The sequence below is a fragment of the Sus scrofa genome, chromosome 4 (genome assembly GCF_054392235.1).
Source record: "Sus scrofa isolate SSC_HxYL_T2T_F1_AM1 chromosome 4, Sscrofa_HxYL_maternal_Yorkshire_Landrace_v2.0, whole genome shotgun sequence".
Lineage (NCBI taxonomy): Eukaryota > Metazoa > Chordata > Mammalia > Artiodactyla > Suidae > Sus > Sus scrofa.
The window spans coordinates 26,415,592-26,436,261 of NC_139386.1; the positions used below are offsets into that span (position 1 = coordinate 26,415,592).

The window sequence follows — 20,670 nt, forward strand, 5'->3', positions numbered from 1 at the left end:
ATGGTGTCTTATACCCCAGGAAGCCTTTCTATACAGGAGGAGGGTCTGGACTTCCATAACTATGTGGCTGAGTACCAAAAATCACATTCTAAATTATGCAAAAGTGCAAGTCTTAATCAGGTTGTATTTCCATAACAAACCACCACAGACTGGGTGGCTTAAACATTAGAAATTTATTTCCTACAGCTCTGATGGCTACAAGCCCAAGATCGAGGTTGCAGCCCATTTAGTTTCTGCTGGGCGCTTTCTTCCTAGTGCAGGTGGCTGCACTCTCTCTCTTTCTTCCTGGGGCCTTTTCTCACAATTGTATGCAGAGAGAGTGCTTGAACCCTCTGGTCTCTTCTTATCAGGATACTAATCCTGTCAGATGAGTGCCCCACCCTATGACCTCATTTAATTTTAATTACTTCTATTAAAAGTCTTACCTACAAATATAGTTACATTATGGTCTGGGGCTCCATCATATGAATTTGGATGAGGATACAAACACATTTAAACAGTGCATATGAACCTCTGTTTATATTACACTGCTAAGATCTCATTGGCTATAGTTAGAAGCCAAATAGCTAAATTCAGGTCAGTGTGGGCAGGACTGCAGGTGGGAAAATAAAAGAGGGTATGGTTGGTTTATTGTGGGTTGTTAATGTGACATCCCAGCTGAGTGCCACTGAAAATACAGGCTCACTTTCTTTACCCAGTTTACTATTTTTTTTTAGGACGATTTATCTTGTAACCTCCATAAGGAAGTCTTCTTTAATCAATGCTGTTAAAGATCCTTCCTCTTTGCCTCTATATTCGAGACTAGCACAGACTATGCCTAGTACATAGTAGTCTCTGGAATGATAAAGAACTCCAATACTTTTATTCACAAGAGGAATAAATATAGAGATTAAAAGCAATATTTCATGCTTCTGTGTTTTTCTATTCACACCTTTCCATTCTTTCTGTGTATATAAAAAGGGTGACAGAAAATTGCAACGATCTCATAAAGATAGTATTCTGCTAATTTGGAGAAGAGATCTCAAAACCGGGTTATTCTTCTCAATTAAAAAGCTACCTTTTTTTTTTTTTTTTTTTTTTTTTTTAATGGCCACACCAACAGCATATGGAAGTTTCTGGGCCAGGGATCAAATCCTTTGCCATGGCTACAACCTATGCCACAACTGCAGCACTGCTGGATCCTTTAACCCACTGCACCAGGCCAGGGATCAAACTCGCACCTCTGCAGTGACTGGAGCCACGGCAGTCAGATTTTAAACCCATTGTGCCACTGTGGGAACTCCCTAAAGGCTATTTTTTTTTTTTTTTTTGTCTTTTTGCCATTTCTTGGGCCACTCCCGCGGCATATGGAGATTCCCAGGCTAGGGGTCGAATCAGAGCTGTAGCCACTGGTCTACACCAGAGCCACAGCAACGCGGGATCCGAGCCACATCTGCAACCTACACCAAAGCTCACAGCAACGCCAAATCCTTAGCCCATTGAGCAAAGCCAGGGATTGAACCCGCAACCTCATGGTTCCTAGTCAGACTCGTTAACCACTGAGCAACGACGGGAACTCCTGAAGGCTATTTTTTAAAATACCTAAAGAGAAATTCCCTGGTGGCTCAGCAGGTTACAGATCTGGTGCTGTCACAGCTGTGGCTCAGGTCACAGCTGTGGAGCAGGTTCATTTCCTGGCTTGGGAACTTCTGCATGCTGTAGGAGTGGCAAACAAAACAAAACAAAAAAACCTTAAAGGTATCCTTTGACTGGACAATATATGAAAACAATGCATGAATGTGTTAAAAAGTAGACAGATAACATATAAGCAATACCACAGTGTGAGCCTGGTGCTAACCCCCGGTATCTTTTTTTTAGAAAAACTTACTTATGTTTTCTTTCTTTTTATGTCCGCACCTGTAGCATATGAAGTACCCAGGCCAAGGGTCAAATTGGAGCTGCAGCTACAGCCAACACCACAGCCATAGCAATACCAAACCTGAGCCGAATCAGTGACCTATGCTGCAGCCTATGGAAGTGCAGTTTCCTTAACCCACTGAGTGAGGCTAGGGATCAAACCAACAACCTCACAGAGAGACAATGCTGGATCATTAACTCACTGAGCGACAACAGGAAAGCCCTTGGTACCTCTTAATGAAGATGCAATGATATTTCTGAATAGCATTAGAAAATTATTCTTTTAAGAACATTTTATTATCATTTTTAAGTCTCGTATGCTTATTATCTTAAACACTGTCTTACTCTCTTACATTTCATTTTAATCAGGTATCTTATGCTGTTGTGCTTGATAACCTAATTACGCTGGGTTTTTTTCTTTTTATTTCCTACCAGTCTGAAGATGCAGAATTTTTCTGATTTACTTGCTCACAACTCAGCAACAGGAGAGTTGTTTTTATCTCATCTTAAGGGTTGCTACTTATATCTGTACATTACTCAGAGCTTGAGATGACATGATTTTCTGTGTACTACTCTGGAATACAAATGCTTTTTTTGAACGCCCTCTGCCTGTGAACGCCCTTGGCAAGTTGCCTGGCATAACTGCAGATGGGGTATGTGGGGAGGTGGTAGGGTTCATAAACATGCCGACCTTTAAATAACTAAAAAATCATCTGACAGATGGGTTATTGCATGTAGAAGAACATGACTCAAAAGCCTTTTCATCTTTGGTTGTTTTCTGCATCTCAAAATTTAAAGTATACCCCTCTTTTCATACTGCTCTCACTCTCCATTCTCTTGTATCTTGTGCCTGTTGATAGCCCTCGGTAAAAGCTGCTACTTTCTGCCCAAACATTGCACAACTTAAAGTTCACATCACATGGATTATAACATACTGTGATGGTCCTCATTTAAATAAAGTTCTGTTTAGAAGCATTCTAAATGACACAGTAAAATTTTTTTCATTTTAATGGCACGGTATCTATACAGATAGGAATTCCTAGGATAATTAAATCATCGTCCATCTGCAAGTAAGTGGTTACATCACTGTAATCCAGATGTCAATTCCCCTTTTCTAAACTCACTTCCCTCTAATGCATTTGAGAAAATAAAGCTGGCCCACATAATGTCCTAAATTATTCCCAAACTGCAGCTTCCTTGCAAGTCTCCAGCTCAGTGGTGGATAAATTTCACCTTCATAATGCTCATAAACTGAACCTCCAGGGTATACCTACTCTAGAGAAAAATAAAATAAAATAAATAAATAAATAAACAAATAAGATGCTCATCAGCATGAGCATCAGAAATAGAGAGCTGAATACAAAACCATTTAACATGTCCATTTACTGTCTTATCCCTTTAAGCTCAAAGTCAATACAGTTATGAGCATCATACTTGCTGAGAGTTCAGAGACTCAGGGCTTAAATTACAGAAAATGCAGCAAATTAAAGGTGCATATTAGACATCTCTACCCTTGTAATACTGTGGCCATACCATCTCTGAGAGTGAATTTTGCCAATGCCCTTTACCTACTGCTTCTTGCCTCCTTTCATGTTACCTCTTTCTCTTTTCTATCCATGACACACACATACACTCTCATACTTCTGTGCTCTTCCATGCTCCATCTAAGTGTAAATTCCTCATGCAGAACTCTTTTTGTTCACATTTTTCCTTTAGTCAATAGCCTCAGGGCCTCATCTTCTACCCCTTCGTATCTTACCATTATATGGTCCTAAATAATGGCAATTACTAAAGTAGAGCCCCATTTTTCATGTTAAATAATGCATTTTTCAAACTCTGGTTTCATTAATAATGTCTCAATCACCATTATTCAGTGTGATCATGACTGTTCGTCTGAAAGTTTACAAGTATAAGTAAGAATCTTGGCTGTATAAAATAGAAGGATAGGCATACCTGGATTAGTGATAAATTAGGTGCAGTTTTGATATTTGTTGATGGTCTCCTACAACTTTATTATTTCTGTCACAATTTACAGCTTTTTATACTGCATATCCATGAACAAATTATTTTAGGTATAGTTATTTTTAGTAACTTTATTTTTTTATTTTTTGGTCTTTTTGTCTTTTTAGGGCTGCACCCACAGCATATGGAAGTTCCCGGGCTAGGGGTCCAATCGGAACTGTAGCCACAAGTCTATGCCACAGCCACAGCAATGCAGGATCTGAGCTGCATCTGCGACCTACACCACAGCTCACAGAAACACTGGAATCCTTAACCCACTCAGCAAGGACAGGGATTGAACCCCCATTCTCATGGATGCTAGTCAAGTTCATTACCACTGAGTCACGGCAGGAACTCAGCTTCTAGTAACTTTATCACTTTATTTTAAATAACTTTTATATTAGAGTTAAAATTGATTTACATACCAAAATTTCAGTATCAGAGTATTCTGATAGTTTTTTTTGTTTTTGTTTTGTTTTGTTTTGCCACTCCCATGATATGTGGAAGTTCCCAGGCCAGGAATCAAATCTGTGGCACAGTAGTAACCAGAGCTACTGCAGTGACAATGCCAGATCCTCAATCTGCTGAGCCACCAGGGAACTCCAGTATCAGAGTATTCTGAATTTGAATACCTACTTACTTTTAGCAGGGAGTTTTATCTCTCATATGTTGTCATGTTTCAATGCATCCTACATTTTCAATTTCAAGAACTCCCTCTAAGCATTTCTTGTAAGGCAGGTCTAGTGGTAATGAACTCTCCCAATCTTTACATCTAAGAAACACTTTCTGTCTCCTTCATTTCTTAAGGGCAGCTTTGCTGGATAAAGTATTTTTATTTGGCAGGAGTTTTTTTCTTTTAGCATTTTAAGTATACTGTCTCTCTCCTGGTTAGTTTTCCTCTAAAATGGAAGAGATTTGATCTGGAATAGCATACATATTTTGATAGGAAAATGGACCACTTAGAACAGTTTAGCATATGCCCAAGAAAGAAAATATGTGGCAAAGACCCTGAGGTATAGAATTGAAACAGGTTAACTATAGACTAAAAATGGTGCAATCTGTTCATATGGGAGGGAAAATGGCAACCTTCAGCAGGATAGATGCACATAAGTCTGAACAAAACTGGATCTGGAGAGAGGCATAAAACATCTCATATCAGTTTTCTTTGTGATTCAAGAGCCACATATTTCTGCTAAATTGTTCTAGTTTCCTCTCTCTGAGCACAGCATTTATTGGAACTTAGTATGATTCTCCTATATTCAACTTGTACTGACTTTGTCATCGTGGTTCCTTTAAAGTAAACCCACAAAAAAATCCCCCTCTACATAAATTTTGATGTTGAAATTATATGTTGTACCTTAACCACTAACCTGCAATGATATTAGCTCTATAATCCCTGGCTTTTAGCTTAAAGGTATTAGACTACTTGGCCATACTACCTTTTAGCTTAAAGGTGTTAGAAGATACAGTTTTCTAATCAGTTCCCTTCTCTTTCCCATCACTTTATCCAGTTGATTGTTCAATATACAATATATAAAAGCCATCTTTGATTTTGCATTATTAGGCATTTTCTCTAGAATTTATGCTCCCATTTATTCCCTTCTCTCCTCTTTCTACTAGTGCTGCTTCTGTGACTTCTTATCCTCCTCTTCTTCTCTTTTTTCTCCCTTCCACCTCCTCCTTCTCCTCAGCGCCTGTCTCTTCCACCATCTAAGCCTCTGCTTCTGATTCATTTTCATATCAGTATCCATCTTAGGCACTTAGAATATCAAATTATCCACAATTTTAAGCTAACAAATTAGACTGTAGCTGTCCCTTTTTCTGAACATTATCTTCTTTAGCTTTTTGATAGCACTTTTGCAAGCTTTGCTTATCTAGCTGTTTAATTTAGGTGTTTTCTAAAACTTTATGCTTCACTTTTTAAATGATCATTATAAATAACACCTTATAATTTTAATTTGCATTGTCTGCAACAGAGTCATTATTTCATAAATGTTTCTATTGCCTCTTTAATATACTTTCAAGTAACAAATTTAATAACTGAGAATTCATGAGTATGTGTTACTTTTTAAGTTACTTTAAACTATATATTTTATATTATATTAGTATTTTAAACTTTGTTTATTTAAATAACTTAAATCTTAATTTAGGATTTCTGGACAGTCCTCCAATATGTCTACATTCTAATCCCTGAAAACTGTGAGTATGCTATGTCACCTAGGGAGAGGGAATTAAGTTTGCTAAAGATTGCTAATCAAATGACCTTAAGACAAGAAGATTATCCTGAATTTTCTGGGTGTGCTCTATTTAATTACAAACTTCCTGTGAATGTGGAAAAAGAAAGCAGTGTCAGAGCCAGATATAACATTGGGAGACTCAATTGTCATTTTTGTCTCTGAAGATGAAAATGAGACATCAGCAAAGGAATGTGGACAGTGCCTAGAAGCTAAAAAAGACAAGACAGGATATTTTCCCCCAAGCATCTCCAGAAAGGGAGGTAGCCATACCAGTACCTTTAGTCCAATGAGATACATTTTGGATTTTGTTGTTCAGAACTATAAGATAATAAATTTGTGTCACTTTAAGTTGGCTATGTTTGTGATAATTTGTTAGAGTAGCAATAGGGAACTTGCATAGCATTTAATATGTATCAGTCACTGAAGCAGTTAAGGAAATAAACAAAAGTAGTAGCATAAAGTCTTTGCCTTCATGTACCTTCTGGAGCAGTGAGGGAGTTGGAGGAAGCTGTTTTAGCTAGGATGATCACAGATGGTATCTTTGAAAATAGGATATTTGAACTGAGTCCTTGCAGAGGATATGGTAGTTACCATCTCTTTTTCACTTAGAAACTACTCAGATATAGATTTGCATAACCACAACTTATATATATGGAGGGATGCTAACAGTACCTACGAATGAGGTAGATGATACAGGACTAATTAAAATAGCTTCTGATATTTCCTGTTCTATGGGCATTGACTGAAGTAAGATTGTGAATTCCAGTTTTGGAGATTAAAGTCGCTTTTAGGGGATTTTAAAAATACCTAGAACTTAATAAGGAAGAGGCAGAAAAGAACCGTTCTCTTATGTATGATATTACAGAATGTAACTATGAAGCCTGGGAATGCTATAGCCATTTGTAAACACTGAGATCAAAGCCAGCCCACAGAAATAATCCTCAGAGAGTTACAGAGAAATAGAGCTGATGTCACTGGAATTAAAATACCCTGAAGTCTGCATTCCATTTGTACTTCTAGTACAAGGGCCATTGGATTTTCTTATTTTATGGGTCAATTAGAATAAAGTTGATATTGTATCAAGGTGTAAACATATTGAATGATACAGATTATAAGAAGAAAGATGGAAAAACTTTGTGAAGAACTGGAGGAAGAATAGTAACATGAGAGGAAACAGTCTGGAAATGCCCTAAATTCAAAAAGGTCCTGGCTTGTTCAAAGAAAAGAGAATCTCCCAGTGTCAGGATAGCAGTAAAGAGAGACATGGTATAACATGAGGTTGGAGAGCAAGGCAGAACTGCAACATGCAAGCAATGTCTTATGATACATGATAGTTTTAGATTTTACCAATGATAAGCCACTGACACATGTTCAATGGCGAAGCTCTACAGTGTATTTTTATTTGATTGCTTTTGTTTTAGTAGATTACTCCTATTGTTCTATGAAGATCTATTGAAAAAACATAAAACAATTTGAAAGAAGAAGGAAGATAAACTTGGAGGAATAGTAGATAATGGTGACTTGGGCCAAATTAATATCAGTGGAAATCAATAGTGAAGGTCAGAATCAAAGTATATACTGAGGATAGAAGAAACAGAACCTTACAAAGAAGCAGAGGTGGGGAAGGAAGAAATGGAAATAATCTACTTATGAGCTGAGTCAGGAAGCCTGGTGGTGCCATTTTCAACTATCGGAATCCGGGGCATTGTTTGGGAAATATTACTTCTGAGATTTTCTCCACAGTTCCAAGTAGAAATACATATCAAGGATGAAAAAGTATGCAACTAAAATGAGAGATACATTTGGGAGGCTGGGCACAGTGGCACACACCTGTAGTCTCAGCTACTTGGGAGGCTGAGGCTAGAGGATTGGTTGAGCCCAGGAGTACTGGGCTATAGTGTGCTATGCCAATCAGGTATCTTCACTAAGTTCAGCATCAATATGGTGACCTTCCAGGAGTAGGGGGCCACCAGGTTGCCTAAGGAGGGGTGAACTGACCCAGATCAGAAATAGAGCAGATCAAGATACATTTGAGAATACCAGTTTTTAAACACTACTTCAAGCTATGGCATTTGAAGTAATCTCATAGGAAAAGATTTTAGACAAAACAAAAGGAACTGCTTCCAAGAGAAATCCTTGTAAAGCTACCATATACAGAATTAAGAATCAAAGAAAGATCTAATAATGAAAGTAAAGTATGAAAAGGCATTGTGAGAGAATAAGTATCAGAAGGGTATGGTTCCCAATGAAGAAGGCTTTCAACAGAATGGAGTAGCCGCTAATATTAAAAGCTACAGAAAATCCCAATACATAGTAAATTCAAAGTAAATATACATATTTGGCACTGTGGAAGTTGTTGGTTACCTGGAATAAAGAATTTTAATGATAGGAGTTCCCGTCATGGCTCAGAGGTTAACAGACCCGACTAGTATCTATGAGGACACCAGTTTGTTCCCTGGCCTCACTCAGTGGGTTAAGGATCTGACGCTGCTGTGAACCGTGGTGTAGGTCACAGGCATAGCTTGGATCCCGCATTGCTGTGGCTGTGACATAGGCTGGTGGCTACAGCTCCAATTGTACCCCTAGCCTGAGAACCTCCATATGCATGGGTGTGGCCCTAAAAAGACAAAAAGACAAAAAAAAAAAAAAAAAGAAAGAAAAGTAATTTTAATAAGTGGGGAAAAAAGTCCAGTTCATTGTTTTTGAAACAATGTGGTATGTGAAGTAGAGATAGCTAATACAGAAAGTTTATTTGAAAATTTGTCTGGAATGGAAGCCAAATTAATGAGTAATAGGAGATATGTGGGATAAAATTTTTCTGTTTTGTTTTCCAGGATGAGATTTAATAGAGCATGATGACACATAAGGATTTTGGTGTATAAGACTGGCTAGATATGAGAATAGAAAGGACCACTGAGGGAGGGGGTCTTGGAGGGAAGAGTGGGGAGATCTGGCTCAAGAAGAAAAATTTGTAATTTATAAGAACATGAAAATATTCCATTATAACAAAAGGGGAGGCATAGAAACTAAGTAAAGAAAAAAGTGGGGTTTTTTGCATGTGATATTGGATAAATCCATCATAGCTTTCATTTTCTTAATGAAATATGAGGAAAGGTTATTGGCAAAATGTACATAATTGGAAGCATTAGGAAAAAGGAGAAGATATAACACAGTCATATGAGATCATAGAGAAATCAGCTTATCAGGCAACCAAGATGTTGTTGAGATAATGAATTTAAAATAAAATCACTGGACTCTAGTTGTGAGATTTACTTCAGCAAGGTCAGTCCCTAAGGTGAATTCATGGACAATGTATAGAAAATTTAATCTGGGATCAGAGTTTCATCCTATGAATAAAATTAGAAAGATGAGAGATGATAGATGAGAGAGAGAGAGAAGGATATTTTCAAGGGCTGGTTTATAATGATGTGCCCTGAAATATAAACTTGATAAAGTAGGTAAAAACAAAGTAGTGGATACTAAAAAGGTATGGAGCTAATGGAACTGAAGTTCAAATGACATGAATTATTTGTCATGGGGGTATGATAGAAAGTAGTAGGATGATGTTCAGACAATGGGAGCTTGAAGGGATTTTAAACTGGTATAGTTTCTGGGGAAAAAAGCAAGATCTTAGGTGTTATCTCAATGTAATGGAAATACTTTTGTGGTTAAGGAGTTAATCTCTTTCCCTGTGTTTAATTTATATTAGCAAAAGTAAGTACTCCTTTTCATTGTATAATAGTCCATGATATAATTTCATATTTTACAAATCCTTGATTTTTTTCTTCCAGTTTTTTCTCTATTACAAATAATATACTTGTTAAAATATTGTGACACTTCTGCTCTATTGGCTGAAGGATACTTTAGCAGTACATTTTGGTTTACAAGAGTCTTCTCCAAAAAGGTAAACAAAATTATATTCCCCAAAATATTATAGTGCAGCTTTCCCAAGACCCTAACCAAAAAGAGTATCACACAATTTTTCATTTTTAAAATTAAAAGTGACATATCACTTTATTTTAATTGCATATCTTCAGTCATGAATGATTTGGGACATTTACCCTTATTTATATTTTTTTTCTATAGTTAGTTTACTGGTAGTCTATGACCATTTATCCTTTTGGTTATACTTAGATTTCTTCATTTTTAAGTGTGTTATGATAATTTTCACTGTAATATGTAGTATTGACAATATTGAAATGGTGCTAGAAATGTATCCCCCAGTTTAGGATTTAGAAGAGCATCCATTTCTGAGCATCATTGATAATGATGATAATTTCAATCTTACGTTTTCCTATCAGATTGCAAAATATATTCTATCATCATTGTTTAAGGTCTGTCTCTTCGGCATTTAAAGTTTTCAGAGGAGTTCCCATTGTGGCACAGTGGAAATGAACCTGACTAGGAACCATGAGGTTTTGGGTTCTATCCCTGGCCTCAGTTAGTGGGTTAAGGATCCTGTGTTGCTGTGAGCTATGGTGTAGGTTGCAGACACAGCTCTGGATCCTGTGTTGCTGTGGCTATGGCGTAGGTAGGCAGCTGTAGCTCTGATTTGATACCTGGTCTGGGAACCTCCATATGCTGTGGATGCAGCCCAAAAAATAAAATAAAATAAAATTTTCAGAAAATGCACTCTCTCCTCCATGTGAATGATTACTAAATAAAAACACTGTTTTATGTAAAATGACCTTACCTCTATCCACATTTTCTTGGCCCAGGCCCAGAAACTGGACACAAGTAGGCAGGCCATGAAGAGCTCTTTCCTGAATTTATTTTTTCCCCTAGGTCAGTGATGAAGCTCAGAAACCATAGTTGTTTTCAATGTATAGGTAAGTCTGAATCACACAGAAAATCAGAGCTGAGAGAAGAAAATGTGCTGAGAACTTTCAAATCTCTTATTTCAGGTCTTATCAAAGTCCAGCAGAACTTGATATTCTTTCCTTAGTAGAACATGTCCTTCAAGAAAAAGCAGCAATTTCTAAGAAATTCCCTGATTTACTAAAGCTAACTCTGCATTCAATAAAATAATCCTAACATAGAAATAGAAATATACTTTTAACATATATACTGCAATCTGAATTCCCATGGGCACTTCGACAAACTGATAAATAAGATGAAATAGGGGATTTGCAATAATTGGAAAGGTCTCTTATGAGGTAACAAATTTAAAAGGTTAAGTCCTTCTATGAACAGTAGTCCTACCGTTCCTAACTGTGCAAGCTATACATATGATATTTGAATATACCAATATTTTCCTAGAATCTAGTTACATTTTACATTCTGTGAAACATAGGTCCTGAAATGTATTTCTCCTCACTTTCTCTCTCTCTCCTTTTTTTTTCTTTTTTTGTGCTTCTCAGGGCTACAACTGTGGCATATGGAGGTTTCCAGGCTAGGGGTCCAATCAGAGCTACAGCTGCCAGCCTACACCAGAGCCACAACAATGCCAGATCTGAGCCGTGTCTGTGACCTACACCACAGCTCACGGCAACGCCAGATCCTTAACCCACTGAGCAAGGCCAGGGATCAAACCTGCAACGTCGTGATTCCTAGTCAGATTCATTTCCTCTGTGCCACGACAGGAACTCCATTTTCATTTCTTATTTTACAAGTAATGGCCTCTTTTTATTTGTTTAAGCAGGATACCTGTCTCTTTTGTTATTTAATAAGCTTCAAGTGCATCCTCCTTTAGTTTTCCCCTTCTACTTTTGTTATGTCTAATGATGTCTCTTCTCAAAAATAAGCCCTTCAATGCCTTTTACTACCACTTTTGACTATCTTTGATTTTCACAGCCCTGTATGTCTTAACAAAGGTCTATCATCAAATATACGCATTAGTCTGTTACTGTCAATATTTTTGCTTTAGTTTCCAAAACTGTTTATCTTAGAAACAAATTTTAGTTCAGATCTCCAGAAATAACATGGGTATCTAAGTATCATAGTATAGGAAGGATATAGTACTATAAAAACATAGGCATATTTACATAATAGGCTTTTTGAGAAGTGAAACCTGTTGTTTTATGCATGCATACTATAAAGTAAAACATAAAAGAGAAACAATAAAAATAATTTAATTATAGCATCCCAGAACTTCATAACAATTTGGACCATTATGGATGATATCCTCTGAGAGTATCAACAATAATTTAGGTCTCATTATCAGACTACTAGGGGTATAGTTCTATATCTATGATCTACAATTTATATAAATTAACCTCAGTGCCATAGTCAAGCACCCCTTTAAGATAAAAACTTCCTTTCCAGAAATTTTCAACCAAGCATGGTTAATAAGAAAAGGGTAGCATTGCCCACGCAGCTGTTCTTTTTGCAATACTTGGATTCATGGAAGGACAAGTTAAAGCAGCGAGCTACAATTTGGCCACAGCTGGATATAAATCTTTTTGTTTTTTTGTTTTTGCTTTGAGTTTGTATTAAGTATGATGCTGGCTGAGTTACAGGAGTCCTACAGAGGCTCAATGATGAAATTTTACAGATCGCTGTTCAGACTGAATAGAGATTTCAAAGATTACCTACTTCAAACCAGTAACTAGTGATAAATCCACATTAAACAGATTGTAGAGTGATGAATTAGACACAATCCAAAGTTTTGCCTTAATCTTAGAAAATTTGTATGTTCTAGCATGATGCTCATGATTTCCCAGCACATAAACTTTTTATAGAGTGACAGCTACAAACGACATATCAAAATAATGAAAATGTCTAAATTCTTCTGTAACTGTCATTATTAGTTCATGGAAAACTGTCCACCCTCAAATCATAATTCATTTTTGCCTAAAATTTTGACTTGTAAACATTTCAGCTGCCACCTGGCAAACACACTTTGAAATACTTCTAAAATTTAACTTTTTTTCCAGAAACCCCATAGCTACTTCCTGGGGCTATTGACACAAAATATTGGCCAGCTGCTTCTCTAAATACAGACTAGAAGAGACAACTTAAAAAATGGAAGGGAAAAATAATACACATGAATCTGAGAAGAGAAGAAAAGGAAAGTTCCATATTTTTAATCCCAAACTTGATTTTCCTCTATCAGCAGCAGAGAAACTGACTTGTTTCTTGAGAATTTATCATAAATCACATGTTATAATGCTAAACTTGTTTTGAAACATTCCATTTGCCTCTATGATAACTTAAAAATATGAAGTCAAGTGATACCTTCATTGGCATTAAATATATATACATGGGCAAAGTGCTCTGAGCCTTTTATGTTAAGAAGCTTTTTCCATTCATCTTCAGAAAAAGGTTATTGTATTTCAAGCTGCTTTCATGATGCTGGTAAGGAGAGGTAACACTGGCAACTGAATTTAGATTAGAAACCACTACTACTGTTTTTTCACCCAGGTATTTTGAGATATGAGGAAGCTACTGGGGAAGATAGAGAAATATTAAGAAATATTTTAAAATAAAAGTGATGTATTATTTTGTCCCTTAGACAGGAGTTGAAATGTCCATCAGAAATACAAGAATGAGGGAGTTCCTGTTGTGGCAAGTAGAAGTGAATCAGACTAGGAACCATCAGGTTGTGGGTTCAATCCCTGGCCTTGCTCATTGGGTTAAGGATCCAACGTTGCCAGAAACTGTGGGTGTAGGTCACAGGCGCAGCTAGGATCTGGCATTGCTGTGGCTGTGGCGTAGGCTGGCAGCTACAGCTCTGATTAGACCCCCAGCCTGGGAACTTCCGTATGCCACGGTATGGCCCTAAAAAGACAAAAACACACACACAAAAAAAAAGAAAAGAAAAAAAGAAATACAAGAATGTAGCAAGAAAATTAATGAAGAAGTTACTTAACAATCCCTCAAAATTAATGGCAGTTGGTGGAACTATTGATTATCTTCAAATATAATATATCAGAACTTGTCTTCAATTGAAAAAAAAAACAAATTTTTTTGGGTGGGGGAAAGTCTGGCATAGCTTTATAATTGGGATTTAAAAAAATAGCAAAGTTATTCTAGTATCTAGATTATTAGGAATGGCATGTTAAATTATAACTTTGTAACATCTTTCCCCAGTATTGTAACATGGTAACTTAGGTTATTAATTTTAGACTTTTTTTCCTATTGTATATATTTAACACTAAAATTTTCCCTAAATAACTGCTTTGGTACATATTTTAACATGCCCTGTTTTCATTTTGATTTAATTCAAAATAATTTTTAAAATCTCCTTTTTATTTCCCCTTAAACCTATGGATTATTTACAAGTATGCTGTTAAATTTCCAGAAACTTGGAGATTTCTGTCTTAACTATCTTTCTATTATTGATTACTATTTTAATTCCACTGCAGTCTTAGAACATACTTTATGTGACATCTATACTTTTAAATTTCTTAGGAGTTGTTTTATGTCCCAGAATACATCATGCGAATATTCCACTTGTCCTTAAAGAAAACATGTATTCTGCTAATGATGAACTGAGAACACTATAAATGTCAATTAGGTCAAGGTGGTTGATAGTATAATGTAGGTTATCTCTCTCCTTGGATAATTGACCTTTTCTCATTATATTATATCCCTCTTTATAGCTGATAATATTTATCTAGTATATATTTTGTTAGAAAATACTACTATTCCAGCTCCCTTTTGACTAGCTAGCATTCTATAAGAAAAAAAGCACTTGACATCTTAAAAGTTTGATCATATATATATATATATATATATATATATATATATATAATTCTTATTTTTTGTCTTTTTAGTGCCACACCCATGGGACATGGAAATTCACAGGCTAGGGGTTGAATCGGAGCCGTAGCTGCCAACCTACACCACAGCCATCACAATGTGAAAGCCAAGCCACTTCTGCAACCTACACCAGAGCTAACAGCAATGCCGGAACCCTAACCCACTGAGCGAGGCCAGGGATCAGACCCATGTCCTCATGGATATTAGTCGGGTTTGTTACTGCTGAGCCACAATGGGCACTCCCTAGACATTTTCTATTCTGGACTGAATTGTTCAAACTTTTGGAAAAAATACCTAAATGAAATTTAACCTGGGTTCTTTAGGTAAGAGACAAGATCATTAGCTTCTGCTAATTCTAAATTTTTGGAAAATTTTCCAGTTTTGTGGATTGCAATAACGAAAACTCAAAAATATAACCCTGAATAAATAAGCAAAGATTGACTTATGTTTAATATCTTACATTTAAATGGAATTTAAGGAGTTCCGTTGTGGCTCAGTGGTTAGAGAATCCGACTAGGAACCATGAGGTTCCGGGTTCAATCCCTGGCCTTACTCCGTGGGTTAAGGATCTGGCGTTGCCATGAGCTGTGGTGTAGGTCGCAGATGCGGCTCGGATCCCACATTGCTGTGGCTCTGGCGTAGGCCAGTGGCTGCAGCTCCGATTGGACCCCTAGCCTGGGAACCTCCATATGCTGCAGGAGCAGCCCTAGAAAAGGCAAAAGACTAAATAAATAAATAAATAAATAAATGGAATTTAAGTTATTCCATTATTACTTACATTAAAATGTTTGTTGTTGTTGTTGTTTTCCTAGGAAAAAAACTACAATTCTTAGAATACTTATTCTGTCAAAGATCTTTCCTTAACCAAACTCTAGTCAGACTCCTCTGAGCCATTTTTCAACCAAGCCCCATAAGGCATGACCTTATAAGAGTCCAATTTTAGCAAGAATTTTGCTAAGCTGGTTTAGTCAGAATCTTCCACCTTTAATATTGAATAACCCTCACTATCTGTCCAAATTCCTCATCCCCCACCATCTACCAGCTTATATATAATCACCCTGGCCTGACTTCAGCAAGAATTGTTAGGTTGACTTGGCCAAAATCCCCTCCTTACTCTATGTTTTCTCTTAGTAATTTTCCATTCACTGGCCCTGCCCATCCAGGTCCATGGCTATAAATTCCCATTTTTCTTTGTTGTATTTGGAGTGGAGCCCAATATCTCCAATGCAAAACTCCACTGCAGTAGTCCCTATACCTATGGCCAAGTCCTGAATAAAGTCTGCATTACTATTCAACAAGTGTATGAAAAAGTATTTTTCTTTAACAACATAAAACCATTTTATACTATGATAGATATAGTAGATACTCCTTATATCTTGCCTGGCTTCATCCTGTTTTTGTGTATAAATAGAGGCAAACAATCTGAATGCAGTGAAATGAAATACGCATACTACAACACATCAGGTGCACAAACTGAGAAATTCATCTAGAATTTATCATTAGAAATATCTTTAAATATGAATGAAATTATGTGGAATGATAAGGTGACACAAAACACGTTCTAAATTTCTACCACTGCAGAAGATTATACTAAACTATGTCTGTAGACTTAAATTAACCATGATTAAGCACTTAGACATCATTCCTCTATGCTTTCTCACTGTTCCTACATAGCTGCATAGTCCTTTAAACACTGAGACTGAGCTTAGTCAATATTTCTCTCTCCCTCTCAACCACTTCTTTCTCTTCTCTGCCTTCTCTTCTCCTACCCGCTTTCCAAACTCCTTCCCCTTCTTCTTGTTTTTCTTCTTCCTCCTCTCCTCTCTCTCTCTCTTGCTTAAGCTATTTAGAGTAAATTTCCAATTTCTGTGAGAAGGAACTGTATGTTGGCAGGGATAAACTGTTGAAGTAACTGCTTATGACTTTTAATCAATTCGAATAATACTAAATGAGTTCTAAGGTAAGCTATTTCAGTATTATGCACAGTGGGAAACCCTAAAGAGAGAAAAACACAAAGTTTCCTCAAAGTTTATAAACATTGCTTATAATCAAAAGATATTTTCTAAGAGTTTTTCATCCTTTCAACTTTATTAATATTGGTAGGTAATATACTGTCTCTGTGTTCTCAGTCATAATTGATTACTAAAAAGCTTTGTTTATTTTCATCTTTTTAAAAATAGCTAAAGAAAAGTCAAAAAGAAAATATTTGTGTGATAAATACAAATATCCTCTAAAGAAAAATCAAAAAAGGTAATATGAACTACTAGAAAATTATTTAGTGTGTTATCAGATATTGGCTCATCAGATGTGATTTATAATTCTCACCCCAACCCTCAATTATCACTTTTATATATGAGGACAGTGAGTTTTATCATGCTTAATTGACTTGCTGGGTAGTTTACAGCTAGAAAGCACCTGACAGATTCAAATCAAATTGTGTATAACACTAAATTCTCTTATCTTTCTGCCTTATCATTCTAGCTTCTCATTATCTTTGTACATTAAAAATATTCCTTTAAGTAATTCATCCTGGAGCCAGATTACTGGCTTGAACAATTTGCTCTGCCATTTGCTTATTGTGTGACCTCAGATTTTAATACCCTTGAAATCATTAAGAGAGTGATTTCTGTGTAACAACAATAATACATAATTTTGAAAGCAGTAAATGTGTGTGTGTGTGTGTGTGTTTGTGTGTGTTTTCTGACACGCAAGATCAGGAGAATAACTTGGATACTGAATGATATTGAATTGTGAGATAGGCAAATAAAAATTTAAAAGAGACAATAAGAAAAGAGAAGCTATTTTCCTTTCCTTTCTGAAGATTAACTCAATTGATACAACAAAACACTTAGAAGAGTAACTGGCATATAATAAATACTCAATAAATGGAAGCTATTATTTTTGTACATTATTCACCATTATACTACTCCAGTGTCTAATAAAACACCTAATATTGGGCACTTGACATAAATTTGTTAGGTTGCGTTAGAAGGATGTAACATTAAGCCTACCTGGGGATAAATAAATCAATGCCCACATCTTTATATTTTCCAATCTAATGTAAAAGAATGAAAAAGCTACCCAGGATAATTATTTTAATTTGAAATTTGTCACAGATATGGGCTTATTTCTGACATTAGACAATAAATTGAAACACAGATGTTGTCAAGGAATTAGAATCCCTGGGGCAGTGGGGATTCAGTGATTACCCTGGATATACACCTTTGCTTTTAGGGAGGTAAACCTCAATATTTAAAGCAACTAAATTATTCTTTTAATAATCATCATCAACATAGTGTTTTATATTCAATATTACTGTTGCCTTCATGACAGTAAGCATTAAAAAAGTAAGCATTAAAAAATTAACAGGAAAATATAGTTGATTGTACCCAAAGAGTAGTTTCTTATGTAAATTATCTTAGAGTTCTTATTTTTATCCAATATAAAGGGTGTTAGCAGATAAATGATTTTTTTTTAGTTTCAACTTAGTCAAGAAGTTAATTTTCCCATCAAAAAGAACATATAAAAATTTTTAATTTCTTCATGAGTGCCAATAATCACAATGCCTAGCAGGAGAGACAAAGATGTGAAAATGAGAATTAAAAGGGTAAGTCAATATGTCTAGATTCTTTCCAAAATAGCATATATTTTTTGCTTAAAAAGCATTTGGCAGATAACATTAGAGGAAAGAAATTTTTCCTTCCTCCCTTCCTAACTTCTTAACTTTCTTTCCTTTTTCAATAACTTGTTTGAACCATTTGTTGAGCAGCATTACTTTCCAGGCACTCATTAGCATGCGGAATACTGTGAAGAATAAAATATAAAAACCTCTGTTCCTGTGGGACTTCACATTCTAGTGGGAGAGGAAAAAAAAAATACACAACAGCAAACACAATAATGTCTGTGATATGCGATGCAAATAAATCTAAGTCAGACAAATAGGACAGAGAAGTTTCCAGTGTGGTGCAGTGGATTGAGAATCTGACTATGGGTGTTCAAGTCACTTCAGAGGCTCAGCTTGATCCCTAAGCCCCACACAGTGGATTAATGCATCCGTCATTGCCACAGCTGCAGCTCAGATTCAGTCCCTGGCATGGGAATTTCCATGTGTCTCAGGTGTGACCATGAAAAAAAGAAAAAAAAAGGATAGAGAAAGATAGAGGAAAATAACAGTATTGAGGGAGCATGACCTGGGGGAAAAAACCCAAAACTTAGACATAACATCTGAACAGAGAAACATGAGGGATAACAATGTAAAGAATATCTAGGACAAAATTATGCAACACGAAGGGAAAAGGGAGGTGTAGAAGCTCTTAGGTCAGCATATCTGATATTTCCTGGAAACAAGGAAGTTGGACTTGCTAAAGAAGTGCTGGGAGAGAGGGCAGGAACTGTACAGAGCTAGGACTGGCAAAGTCAGCGGGGCTTCAGAGGTCATACCAAGGAACAGAGACATTTTTCTAAACAGAAGAAGCTGCTAAAGGAATTTAGAGCAGAGAGGCTAGGGATCTGGTAATTTTAGTGAACAGGCAAGATTTGTTACCCATTTTGGATGGTTCATTTTCCCCAAGTTCTGCTTGTTTCCCAGAAGGCTTGGAGCCTTCTATTGTTGGAATGGATCCAAACTCTTGAGTGGCAAATTATTCTTATAACTGCTCTATGTCTTTTAAAAATTTAAATATGATGTCTCTTTATTGAATCAGATCTCAAAATAATATCTTTACTAACGCAAGCTAATGGACAGAAATATTTCAGTCACTGTTTAGGTCAGTGTTCTCTGGTTTTAAGTATAAACTCATCCTTTGCACTTCTTTCTGAATTGTTATATTTCTCAAATGATTGATAGTCCAAAGGAGATACACTTAACTTTTTGATTTAAACATGTTACCACCCCCATTGATTTATAAATTTTTATTGTTTATAAATTTTTAAATAATGAGTAATATATATTTAAATATATGTGACTTTTTATAGCAAACTTTTTAAAACTTTTAAAAATATTTCTCTCATATAGTGATATGCTGGTAAATATTTCCCCTCTGAGAAAAAAAACACAGGTGTACATAAACCTACACAAATTTATTATAAATTTTACTGATATAAGGAATATGTAGAATTGAATTTACAAATAAGAATAAAAGATACAACAATTTTATTGTAAATTGCATATAGCCATTAACTCACATAATTCTTCACTGATTATTTTTGTGTTATACTCTTGTATTTATAGCCACCTTCCTTACATTTGCAACTTAATCATGATTGACAATACTGCTGCAATGCAATCAATAGACTTTCTCAGTAGATTTGTCATTAAGTTTGATATGGTTTACTATTTGTCTTTTTTCATCATCATAAATATCATATTAATTAAACTAAAACCTCTTTCAGCATTTTACATATTTAGAAAATTTGCTCATCCATCAATGATGTGAACAATTTCTTTGGTCAAATCACATAATACTGAAAGAACACTGTATTTTTTGTGCTACAGAGCATAAAACTGCTAGAGACACAAAACACTTTTATCTTTAATCTACATTGCTAATTTTTCTCCATCACTTTGCTAACTCTGTACCAGACGTCGTAAACTTTTTTGTAAGAGGCTAGAGAATAAATATTTTAGGACTTGAAGACCATAGAGTTATAGCTGCCAACTCTATCTTTGTATTTGCAGAGCAACACTAGAGAGTTTATAAATAAACAGGTGCTGCCATGTTAAAACGAAATGTGTGAGAAGAGGATCTGGACCGTGTTTGACCCAAAGGATGTTTTTTGTCAGCCTCTGCTCTAGACAGTCAATAAAATAATCAAGTCATGATTTATAGTGTTT

At 35.8% G+C, this 20,670-nt stretch overlaps 1 pseudogene; it reads left to right on the forward strand.

Annotated features, from left to right (window-relative positions):
* Window positions 1–7,943: 7,943 nt before the first annotated feature.
* On the forward strand, window positions 7,944–8,221 carry LOC146403732 (signal recognition particle RNA; annotated as a pseudogene).
* The last annotated feature ends 12,449 nt before the right edge of the window (window positions 8,222–20,670 follow it).